Here is a 13,069-nt window from a genome sequence, read left to right as displayed (position 1 = left end):
TTTTTCATCAATACTTCATCTACAATTAGATACTCTTTCTCTGAATCCTGAGCAATAGTTACCACAATTAATTTTCAAAAGCACAAAATCACCCTACAACGGTAGAATTACTGATGAAATTCAACAGCATATGTTCTTAAAAGAGTGCCATTTAAAGTTAAATAACTAAAAATAATATAAAATACATAAAGGCAACAGTTACATAAACCACTCCCTGCTTTTTTTTCTTTTCTTTATGCTTAATCAAATATTTATTTGTTCTCCTCATACAGTCCTGCTGAATCCTAACTCCTTTCTAAATCCACCCCTAAATCAACACACAAAACAAAAGGAAGCCTCAATAAGGACAACAAAAATAACACAAATAACATACCGATCATAACTAGAGGTGATCCATTACAGCCCAAGCAAACATGATCATCCATCACGATCGAGGCTTGGATTCGAACCCATATTAACTCACTCATCATGTATTTGATAAAGAGGCCTACCTACAACAGGAACAAATGAGAAACCTTAGCAGGAAAAGTGTACAACCTGGTCGTGACTTCTCCATTCATCACACATTCAGTCTGTTGTTATGACAACTAGGTTCACAATGACCAGTCAAACCCTTTCCTCACATAATTCTTATGATGAATGCGTAGTTTAGAGGCTGTTAAAGCATGAAAGCTTTCTCCCAGATCTGGACCAGAAGAAGAAACATCTCATTCAGATTTCTTAATGTATTATGTCAAATTGCTGGCAGCTATTATTTGTGTAGCCAACAGAGACACATAATAAACTTAGATTGCTGCTCCATTCACACAGAATTGAATGAAAGCTTATTTTTTACACTTTAACTAGTGATAGTTTACTTATTGTACAGTCCTTCACTGACTAAATAGTTTTTTTGTCAATGTTTACCTGTATACTATCACGATATGGTTGTAATATTGCCTTTGTAAAAATATAATGTTAACTGACAGATGCCTACAAAGTTCAATCATCATTAATTTCAAACACTGACTTATACTAATCTACATTTCTAGAGGAACACATCTTTGCCAAAGATGAAATGGTCCTTATCAAAAATTGAGTAGTGTATATAATCCTTAGATGAGGGCATTACCCATGTCTTGGCCTGATGTACCTGCAACACTACCTGGTGAATACCACCATTATCTGTGTATAATGTCGTGTACCACCATTATCTGTGTATAATGTCATGTACTGTTTACACCAATCTACACTCATCAGCTAATGGGTTTCCCACCCATACCAACATACAAACATGCCCTGCAGTGTCCTCTACTGTTATCAGATTAATACACACATTTTTTCACATGGAGACGATATGTAGTTGAAGTGTTCGGGTAAAGTCCACAGGTGGACCGCCAGATGACTCTCTACCCACTGGCCATTTGTTTACCTCAAACTTGTCACCAATAATTATTAAAAAACAGTTTCATTCCAAAAATGCCTATAAACCACAACATATCTACCACAAATATAAACTGGAAAAGAGAAGTGCAATCACAAAAACTCAGCTCAAATTACCCAGAAGATTTGAAGTTAAACATTTCAGCCCTTCTCCACTCAGGTGAGTGTGACGCTACAGTCATTAGAACACTCACCTTCACAGGTAGTCTGAGATCCTCTACATCAGCCCAACATCTAGACTCACTATCCTCGGCAGTGGCCACCACACTCGCTGTCACATCCACGTGTAACTGTTTAGTCACGGTGGTGGCCGCAGTCCGCTAATCCTCAACGCTGTGGCCAGACAGCAAGACTGGTCGAGAGAGACAGATAAGCCCGCTGACGTACCACGCAGGTGACACCACCTATATGGAGAGACAGAGAGAGGAATGAGAGACACAAAAAACTCAGATACATAGAGAAGTCACAATGTTGTTGATATCCAAGCGGTCCAGCGTGTTAGATTGTGGTATTACTAACCAACTCCTAGTATGTATCTGCTGGGTCATAGCAATCAGTAAAATCAGAGTTACATAAGCTGGCTCAAGATGAATATTCTTTATCTCAAGATTTAACCTCAAAATTAAGGATAATTCATATAGGTATGAAGTATTCCTAACACAAAAAGAGTTAATAGCGTCATTAATTTATAACTGATTAAAAACTCCAGTATTCCATAACTGCTACATGAAAATACCAACACACTCACCATCACATGTTTAATTAATCACAAATACATGTCTATATTTACAAGCTGTATGTCGACCTGCCCCCAAACTGAATGATCTATCTATTGCCGTTAATAACATAAACACTGCGTATGTAACTAGTATAATCCATAAATGACCTTAAGAGATTTGCTTCTGTGTACACATACCTGGTCATGCTGAGCACTAAATCGGAGTTTCCCATATGATAAAGCAAGGATTAGTGTTATCTACTAAACTCCAGCCTCTCAGTGAAGCAGATCACAATAGCTAGCTGCTGTATAATGATTAAGTACTCTCTGCTTTGTAAATCCTGTATCACTTCCTACACGTGAATAATAACAGAGAATAGCATTACTGTAATGGAGGCAAATAAGTGATGTATAACAAAGTTTCACACCTGCCATAGTGCAGAAATCCCATATTACTACCAATAAATAGAATACATTTTGAAAGTACTTTTAAAGTATGTGAGTGATGATGATGATAATGATGATGATGGTGGTGGTGGTGATGATGATGATGAAGATAATGACAACGACAAAGACGACAACGACGATGATGATGATGATGATGATGATATTCCATAATTATTTATTTATCAATTTAAATTAAGTGTGTAAAGCTATGGTACAGACAAGTGAGTGTGGATGGTCTTACGTCGCTTTCAGCAATATTCCAGCAAGATCATGAAAAGCAACAAAAAAGTGGGATTCCTACGCTGAAGAATTCATATGTTGGGAATCAAATTTTGGTCTTTGGTATGACAGATGAATGCTTTAACCACAAGGCTACTCCACCATCCTGTAGCCAAGAATGATGGGACATAAAATAATAACATATGATAGTGCTTAATTATCCCCAAAGGATTTTTTTCAAACATCAAAGATATGTAACAACAGATGAATATGGCGGTAAGTTCAGATATTGCATGAGTTTTCCAGATTCAAATATTTTTCGACTAATCAGAAAATACACAAAATATTTCCACAATCAAAGACAATTTATCCTGATGGTTGGAATTATCTAATGATCAGCGATAACATTCCAACCATTACCAACACGACAACTAACTGCTATGGTTAGCTAGCTACAGCACATAATGACTGGAGACCCCTCTGATAAGGATATTTGCCCATAAAGAAACAAGCTACTGACGGAAGACTCTATATCCCTGACTAACTGAACTTTATGTGCGAGTGATAAAAATGAGAACTAACCAGTGCAAGTGTTATCAGTGGACTAATGCCCAGTGTTTGTGGAATCCACTGGTGGACATTACACAGTGTGGAGATGGGGAGATTGGTGATACTGTAAGTGCCAGTTCCTGTTACAAGCACCTATTATCATATTAACACAGCACTAAATGAAGGATATAGGCCTGTGTGGGGAGAACAAATTGCTGGGGCCCTAAGGTTATAATAACTGGCCCCCTGTGGAGAATCTACTCCAGCAGTCACAGAAAAGTCTCGCAACAAATATATCAAAGTTACCCATCCCTGTAAACTGGAAAACATAACTAATTATGATGCAGCAAATATACGACTCAAAAGATGTTAAGGAAAACAGTATTACCCGACCAAACCTTGAATTCTGGTGCCGACCCCATCTTCTTTAAGTGGACTGAATAAAATAAGCTTTCAGATACCATTGTTTTTTTCTGGGGCTGACAGATATCGGTCATTCTGATAGAGAAAGTCGACGTGATGGCCACAAGCTTGATTGAATAAACAATTACACATTGATACATGTGTTATTAGTTTGTACTTTCCTTCTGAAAAAAATATGTAAAAAATTCCTACCAACCTACCCTAAATTTTACAGAGGTGTAATCGGAACCACAACATTTTTCTTATTTGGCCTCAAGCCATGACAAACTATAGTCCAATGAAAGAATCTTGTGTGATAACATTTTTGCACACTGAGTTGTTCAAGTAAGATAGAAGTGTTACATGTGACTATTTGCTGATATTGACATCATGTAACAGTCAGAAGCATATCAAACAGATCAAGTAATAACACACGCTTCAGAAGCAGTAGAAATATTTTGTAAAGTGATAAAAGTATACATTGAGTGTAGCACCCAACCATATATGTTTTCTCAGCATATAAAAAACATTAACGTCAACCCTCCAAGCCACTGAAGCTTGTCTGCGAGCTATTGTTGGCTATTGCCTGAATGTGCTACCTGGGAGAGAAGACTTGAACCTGATCGTTCATCTCACAGTTAAGATGCAAATAGGTGTCATGTTATTTCAAAGGTGTAGAAACTGTTTTAACAGAATGGTGTTGAAACTGTTTTAACTGAAACATCAGCTTTATGCCGTGTCATCATCCCTTTGTCTGCAGAACACAAGAGTTTCAGTGTTATGGTGTCAGTTTCGTAGGTACTCCAAAAACTAGGGAAGAGTGACAGCATCTCAGTCATGTTAGCTGTCGGATATTCTGTAAATGCTGCCTTTATGTGGTGTAATGACTGTAGTCAGGCAAGAACCGTGGGGCAATGTACAGTGTCAAGCTTCACATGGATGTCATTTAGAGACACACAAACATCACAATACTTCTCGGAACAAAAAAGAGACATCTTTTTGTCCTAAATCTTCTGCAAGATTGATATATCTTTCTTGCTCAATTTAGAGCTGTGAGTGAGTGAGTGAGTGAGTGAGTGAGTGAGTGAGTGAGTGAGTGAGTGAGTGAGTGAGTGAGTGAGTGAGTGAGTGAGTGAGTGAGTGAGTGAGTGAGTGAGTGAGTGAGTGAGTGAGTGAGTGAGTGAGTGAGTGAGTGAGTGAGTGAGTGAGTGAGTGAGTGAGTGAGTGAGTGAGTGAGTGAGGAGTGAGTGAGTGAGTGAGTGAGTGAGTGAGTGAGTGAGTGAGTGAGTGAGTGAGTGAGTGAGTGAGTGAGTGAGTAGTGAGTGAGTGAGTGAGTGAGTGAGTGAGTGAGTGAGTGAGTGAGTGAGTGAGTGAGTGAGTGAGTGAGTGAGTGACCAGCCAATGGGGTCCTATTCCAACCAGAATCCCAACAGGGGAACCCAATCTTCAGAATTAAACTCAGGACTATGGCTAAAGTTCAATACCAGAACTTTATGCACACGCTACTTAATGTTACATCTAATGTTACATCTAATGTTACATCTAATGTTACATCTAATGTTACTTAAACAGGTGTTGTTTATCTCTAGATAATTTGTTCAGAAGTAATCACACAGAAACAAGTATAGTTTAGTTTCTTTACGAAACTACATCAGCAACATCAAGACAAAATTGAAAAAAAAAAAAGATGCTTTTTCTGATTGAAGTAAATCTAACAAAAAAATGTTTCAGTAAATAAACGAGAAAGTACTGTACGTGTCAAGAAAGGGCAAGGTGTTGGCAGCTATTATAATCAGCTGATGCGATCCGTGACCACACAAATACCTCAGACTATGTAATACAAGGAGATACACGTGGAGGTCCTTTTGTTTAGAACCGTCACGCAATCTCCAGAAATGCAAATTATTCCAACAAGTCCGGACTTTATTTCACCATAAATCTGAACACGGTGTGTGATGTCATTTCGTGCAACAGAGGTTGTAAGAATATATTTTTTCTCCCGCCGATAATGAATCTCCTTGTAGTCACAACACGCGACTCTAAGAAAACAACACTGTAAGGAGACTACAGGGCTGGAATCATCAGCCCATGACAAGCGTCTACACATGAGGTTTATATGCATTCTTCCATGGCTTGGTTTTCCTGTGTTAAAGAAATGTTACCAGTGATAAAGAAACGTTTCCAGTGTTAAACCGATTATCTTCTTCCCATTTTTTAAGGTTCTCCTAAGGGTAACCTGCTTTAGGTTGTAATACTATTATACTTGTCTATTTGTTGTTTAACCCCACGGGGCTGTGGGGTAGCCCAGTGGTTAAAGCGTTGGCTTGTCACGCCGAAGACCCGGGTTCGATTCCCCACATGGGCACAATGTGTTAAGCCCATTTCTGGTGTCCCCCGCCGTGATATTGCTGGAATATTGCTAAAAGCGTCGTAAAACTAAACTCAGTCAGTCAGTCAGTGTTTAACCCCACACTCAGCAATATTCCAGCTATATGGCAGCATCTCTGAATACTCGATTCTGGACCAGACAATCCAGTGATCAACAACATGAGCATCGATCTACGCCATTAGGATACAATGACGTGTCAACTTAGTCAGCAAGCCTGACCTATCCAATCCTGTTACTCACCTCTTAGGACAAGCACAGGATTCTGAAGACCAATTCTAACTGGATCTTCACAGGTTATAACACTTTTATAAAACTTGTAAGTCTTATTATATATACTGTACTTTAAACACATGCATTGTGTCTATCCTATGTATCCTATCTGTGATGTGATCACACAGAAATATCATGTAGAGAGTGAGTTAAGATTTATAGTCACATTGGCAGTATTTCAGCCATATTGTGACTGGCATATTATATACAATAATATTATAACAGCAGATTAATATCTGTCAACAATGGAAAGCATAACCTGTAGCATATCACAGTACCACATTTAAAACAGGTATTAGAGCACCAAACAGTTGTAATAGTTATTCATCATTACAATATGAAAACAGACAACTGACAACCAGCAAATATAGGTAGGTATCTTACATAATCTTGCATTCTTCCAAGTTTGCAACAAAACAGGCTGAAGTGATATAATAATGCAACAGTTTTTATTAAGCAGTTTCAAGGAAATCCTACGTTAAGAAATTGAAAGGCAAAAAGGTGTAAAGAATCAGGAAAGATGTTTATTCATGATGATGATGATGATTTAAACTAACACAATCAATGTGGAAATGGTTAAACTGCCAGACAGATGTAACCAGCTAAACAAACACTGCACTCAGAGAACAACCAGAGATCTCTGTGGTGAACACATCAAATATCTGAAAAAGTCTTTCTTCTTTATGTTTTTTCCCACACAAAAATCTGGCCTTAATTAATGTCAAGCCTGTTCCCCTTTATAGCAAGAAGAGAACTCTTTTAGGTCAAACACATTATATTATTGGATCATTTATGAGGTTGATAAGGAATTTTATTAGATAACATTTGTTGGTTTTGGAGGCAAATAGTGTGATATTTGCCCATAACTACAGTTTATATTCCCCTACTTCAAATAACAAATTAAGAACATACAGATTGGTCAAGTCATCTATAAAACTCGAAAATTACCTATTTCATTGTAAAAACAAAGCTCATCGATCACATTTTTCAAAACTACGTTTAAGTAATCATAAACTCAAAATTGAAACTGGAAGATATACAAAACCTGCAACCCCTTTAGAACAACGTCTCTGTGAAATGTGCAGTGTCTTAGACGATGAGCAACACCATATAATATCATGTACCAAGTATAACGAAGAAAGGGAATCACTTATACACACAATGCTATATTATGACCAAGAATTTACTACACTCTCAAAAAAAGAACAATTCTTAATAATTTTCACGAACAGAAGTCCTGAATTAATTTCCAAAATATGTCACCATCTTTACAACTTTAAATGAATGTTATATCTTACCATAGTCTCCTCATATATTATTTCCATGTCATTATACCACATGATTTCTAAAAAATTGTTATAATGTACATAATTTATGCGTGAAATGTATCTATATTTCTTGTACCTACTGTGTAAATATTTGTAGCTTATAGAATATTGCCACTGTTTCTTCATGGAATGCTATGCAATAAATATCTTATCTTATCTTATCTATTCTAATTAGATCCGATTTTACAATGCTGGAGGGGTCATGGATCATTTATCACACTGGCAGTTCTGTTCCTAGATTCACATTATCTAAATTAGTTAAAACATGTAACTCTATACATTCTCAGGAAAAGTCACAAAATGTAAATGACTTGTTTGATGCAATAAGTATTTTGCTGCCAATAATATCCACAGATTTATATCAGGTTGGTATTCATATTTACTGCTATATCAAGGTATTATTCAATATTTACTGTTATATCATGGTAGCATTCAATAATTACTGTTATATCATGTAGTATTCAACCTTTACTGTTAAATCATCTATTATTCAATATTTATTTATTTTATATCATGGTAGTATTCAATATTTATTTTATGTCATGATATTATTCAAAATTTACTGTTATATCATGGTAACATTCAATAGTTACTGTTATATCATGTAGTATTCAATATTTACTGTCAATTCATGGTAGTATTCAATATTTACTGTTATATGATTGAGGTATTCAACATGTACTGTCCTGCAAATCAAGGGTCACAAAATGTATGCTACTTTGGAAACCTCATGTCAGTCTACCCTAAAATGCAGAGGACATTCCTATCAATAAAAAGATAACCTGTTTACAAAGCTTTCACCACTGAGTCTCTATATTATTACGGTGTTTGATCAATCATAAAGTCCCGACTTAGCGAATTATTGACGCTAAACTGCCCTGGTAATTCCACTCCTCGTAGGCTAATGTACCATATATTCATGAGTATACATCTACTAGACGCACAAATTGCTGTATGTATGTACTAATAGCTCAGATAGTGTCAAAATACTTGACAAAGGGCAATACAGATTGTTATGATACTATATATCATGAAATATTCATGAGGACTTGATATGTTAATGGAGAGTGTTAGGGCAGTTGGCGAGGGTGGAGAAGGCTGTTTGTTTGCTTGTATATACATTGTGGGTGGAGCATGTTGTTTGTTTACTTCTACATATTGTGTGAGGGTGTTGAAAGGGGCAACCTGTCTTCAGACCGGAGCTATCAACCTTCATCTCCACTGGACATCTTGACATCTTGTACTTTTACAGATATGTTCCACTTCCAGACGGAGATAAATTATTGCTGGATATATGTTCCTATAAAACAGTTATTCCCTTGTGGAATATTTCAAATCTATTGGAAAATATGTTCTTGTAGCCACAAAACCTTTTCCTTAATTGTATGTAATCTCCTCTAAATACAATCCATTAGTTCACTGTGTGATCCCAGCTATTCATCAGCATGTGTTCATGAACAACTATGAAAGTGATGATACCGGTGATTGTTGAAAATGTGAGTCTACTCTGTCCCACTGGCAACTTCCATCACAAACACATGCAAAGGCAGGTCAATCATTCACTTGCATAGCATGGGAATATACAGTACAGGCCAAATTAGGTAATTGCATCAAACGTCCTCTCTAATCATTTATGCATCAAATTTGGAAATGCCCTCCATAAAATCTTTAAAACCTTTACTACAGTCTTGAATGTTGTGAGCCTGATGAAACAGATTTTGAGCAAGAGCTTGCCCTTTGAAATCTTTATAGAAAGAGTATGTTTGATTCTAACGAGTATATCCTTCAAGATCTATTCTATTGCAATATATGTTCCTGTGGAGTGGGGGCAGTGGGGTAGTCTCGTGGTTAAAGCATCCGCTCATCAGCCGAAGACCCGGGTTCAATTCGCCATATGGGTACAACGTGTGAAGCCCATTTCTGGTGTCCCCACAGTGGTATTGATGGATATATTGACTAAAAGTGGTGTAAAATACTCACTCACTCACTCACTCCAGTTGAGTGTTACTTTCACCTTGAGATATATGTATTCTACAGGTACATATTTAACAGTAGGTCTCTATTCCAATATATTTCAACAGGAAATATTGTACTAAAGAAGAATAACCTCTTTGAGTTACAAACCTGTCGACTCTCAAGTTTTTGCCGTGAGTCTTCACATTTTTTTAATGAAAATCACGTTCTCATGGCCAGTATACTGAAACTCACACCATTTTCGTAAAAGTGTTTTCTAAATATTGCTATGTGATGTTTTCACACCAGTTTGTAATGGTTCACACTTCTTGGACACATTTTGGGTTGACAGCTATATATATTTATTCTACTAGAGTGTGTGAAGTCTATGACATGGATGGAATATTGCTACAAAGCAGTATAAAACCCAGCTCACACTTGATGAAGACCGTTCCATTCAATATGTCATACTGTCTCTGGTAGAGAATGGGAAACATGTCATACTTACGTCTGAGGAAACAGGTCACACTTATGTCTGAGGAAACAGGTCACACTTATGTCTGAAGAAACAGGTCACACTTATGTCTGAGGAAACAGGTCACACTTATGTCTGAGGAAACAGGTCACACTTATGTCTGAAGAAACGGGTCACACTTATGTCTGAGGAAACAGGTCACACTTATGTTTGAGCAAATATGTCAGACTTATGTCTGAAGAAACGGGTCACACTTATGTCTGAGGAAACAGGTCACACTTACGTCCGAGGAAACAGGTCACACTAATGTCTGGGGAAAAAGGTCACACTTATGTTTGAGGACTAAGGACACTCTTATGTCTGAGGAAATAGGTCACTCTTATGTCTGAGGAAACAGGTCACACTTATGTCTGAGGAAACAGGTCACACTTATGTCTGAGGAAACAGGTCACACTTATGTCTGAGGAAACAGGTCACACTTATGTCTGAGGAAATAGGTCACTCTTATGTCTGAAGAAACGGGTCACACTTATGTCTGAGGAAACAGGTCACACTTATGTCTGAGGAAACAGGTCACACTTATGTCTGAGGAAACAAGTCACACTTATGTCTGAGGAAACAGGTCACACTTATGTCTGAGGAAACAGGTCATGCTTGTTTCAGAGAAAACACCTCCCACCTATGTTGGAGGAAATTCTGTTGTTCATTAAACAATATCAAGACCATTAAAATAGGAAAACCTCACCAGCAAAATCAGAATCTCATCAAGTGTCAGATCCCCATGGCAAAATCTCCTGATAATGCCAGCCCTAAAGAGAGACATTACAGAGTTTATCCTATTATCCTTAAGTTCCTTCTTCACAACCAAATCTCCTCACATCACTACCAACTTCTCCTGGAGAAACTCTGCCTGCAGCAGACTGTACTGGCCAGATTTTGTCCTGTTAATGTATCTGGGTACTGAATTAGGTCATCTGACTCTACAACATGGTTTTCTGTGACAGTGTGGTTCAAGTGGCTGTCTTTCAAGCACTTATGGGAGCACTGTTACAACAAACATCAACAACATATGCAAGAGATGGCACTGATAACATCGCCTACCCTTTGTCGTCATACTTTCTGTTTGGATGGGATATATATTGTAACTTTCCATGAAGAAACAGCTGGAATATTCTACAAACAAACAAATATATCCACAGCAAGCACAAAATGAACAGGTGTATTCCAGGTACAAACGAGCTGTATTCCAGGTACAAAATGAACAGGTGTATTCCAGGTACAAAATGAACAGGTGTATTCCAGGCACGAACGAGGTGTATTCCAGGTACAAAATGAACAGGTGTATTCCAGGTACAAAATGAACAGGTGTATTCCAGGCACAAACGAGGTGTATTTTAACAATTTCATTTGAAACAATTGTTATATATGGATATGGTAACAGCATGAGAATTGAACAAACAGTAAGGTAGCACATGCCAGGAATTTATATTAAATTTCAGATATAATGATAGATCTTGGAAATTGATTCTGGATAAATGTTGTAACAATTATTAAGAATTATTCTTTTTTTACAAAAGTACCAACGTCTTCACCATGGTTGAGGATTATTAGGAGGAATAATTATAGATGTAACTATCTTAATATTTTAAACAAGACATTGCTTAGGGTTGCTCATCCTCTAAAAGTGCTTCTCCGTGAAGGCCCGGGTTAGAATATTGATCTTCAGCTTGTTGTAAGAGGCAACTAATGGAATCGGGGGATCAAACTCGCTGTCTTGGTTGACACATGTCATCGGTTCCCATATGGCAGATCAAAGCTAATGCTGTTGATCACTGGATTGTCTGGTCCAGACTTGATTATTTAGACCGCTGCCATATAGCTGGAATATTGCTGAGTGCGGTGTAAAACTAAACTCACTCACTCACTCACTCTAACTGACTGAGTTTGGTTTTACACCGCTTTTAGCAATATTCCAGCAACATCATGGCGGGGGGACACCAGAACTGGGCTTCACACATTGTGCCCATGTGGGGATTCGAACCCGGGTCTTCGGCGTGACGAGCCAACGCTTTAACCATTAGGCTACCCCACCGCCCCCACTCACTCTAAAAGTGCTTAAGCACTTTAGAGTAATTTTGACAAATATAACCAGTCTCGTGAAATAATGACAGATCTAGCTATCAGCACAACTGGGATAAGAAAATATCAACATGATAATAGAGTTTCGGATGCCACACGCAAGCTGTGAGATAAATACAACCAGATAATTGAAATATTTCCTTTAAATAAATTCCTTGACAAGCATGCAGACAGAATGTCTCTTTCATCCATTGCATTTTCTGTATACCAGAGTAAACTATTATCCCTGCTATCATGTGTTTGTGAATTGACACAGTCAGTCCATGTCAAATAGAGCTCTGAAAGGCTAAACACCCAAGTGACACTTCTCTGGAAGCCTTTCTCACCCCTCTACAGAGCCCTCAAAACACTCAGCACAAGCCTTTCTTCTCGACCATGAACCATCAGCACCTTGTATTCATACCTGAAGGCTGGTTTTGTTGCCCTAATCTCCACCAACACACCTGCAATTTGTCTGTATGTGAACCTGATGTTGGTACATCAAGGTAATGACCATGAATACTGAGGGGACTTAGGGTCAGGTTTGTTTATTTCACAGGTCACCTCACAGAATACAAGAATGCATGCCAAAATTGACATGTCTTCATTTACCAATGTGAGAAAGAAAATATCTCATTTGTTTGAGTAATCAAACAGATTCCAGTGAACACACTTTGAACTTGACACAGACATATCAAATATGATATTTTTTGTTTTTTGTAAAGGATAAAGTTGGTTTTTTATGTTTTATGTCACAGTCTGCAGTACCCAATATACTA

At 37.6% G+C, this 13,069-nt stretch overlaps 1 long non-coding RNA gene across 2 annotated transcripts in view; it reads right to left on the bottom strand.

Moving 5' to 3' along the window:
* LOC124286287 overlaps positions 1 to 13,069 on the bottom strand; it is a 58,222-nt gene that overhangs the window by 21,600 nt on the left and 23,553 nt on the right. Inside the window, exons 1-2 of one of the 2 annotated variants that reach the window (XR_006901002.1) lie at positions 2,339 to 2,419; positions 1,617 to 1,826 (exon numbers count right to left, since the gene is read on the bottom strand). This is a non-coding gene — a long non-coding RNA (uncharacterized LOC124286287). Of the gene's footprint in view, positions 1 to 1,616; positions 1,827 to 2,338; positions 2,420 to 13,069 lie in introns of those variants that run through there. The other variant, XR_006901001.1, reaches the window with a different exon arrangement.

This window comes from Haliotis rubra, unplaced genomic scaffold, assembly GCF_003918875.1.
Source record: "Haliotis rubra isolate DU_JTF1 unplaced genomic scaffold, ASM391887v1 Scf38, whole genome shotgun sequence".
Taxonomy (NCBI): domain Eukaryota; kingdom Metazoa; phylum Mollusca; class Gastropoda; order Lepetellida; family Haliotidae; genus Haliotis; species Haliotis rubra.
This window is presented reverse-complemented; position numbering and strand designations above follow the sequence as displayed.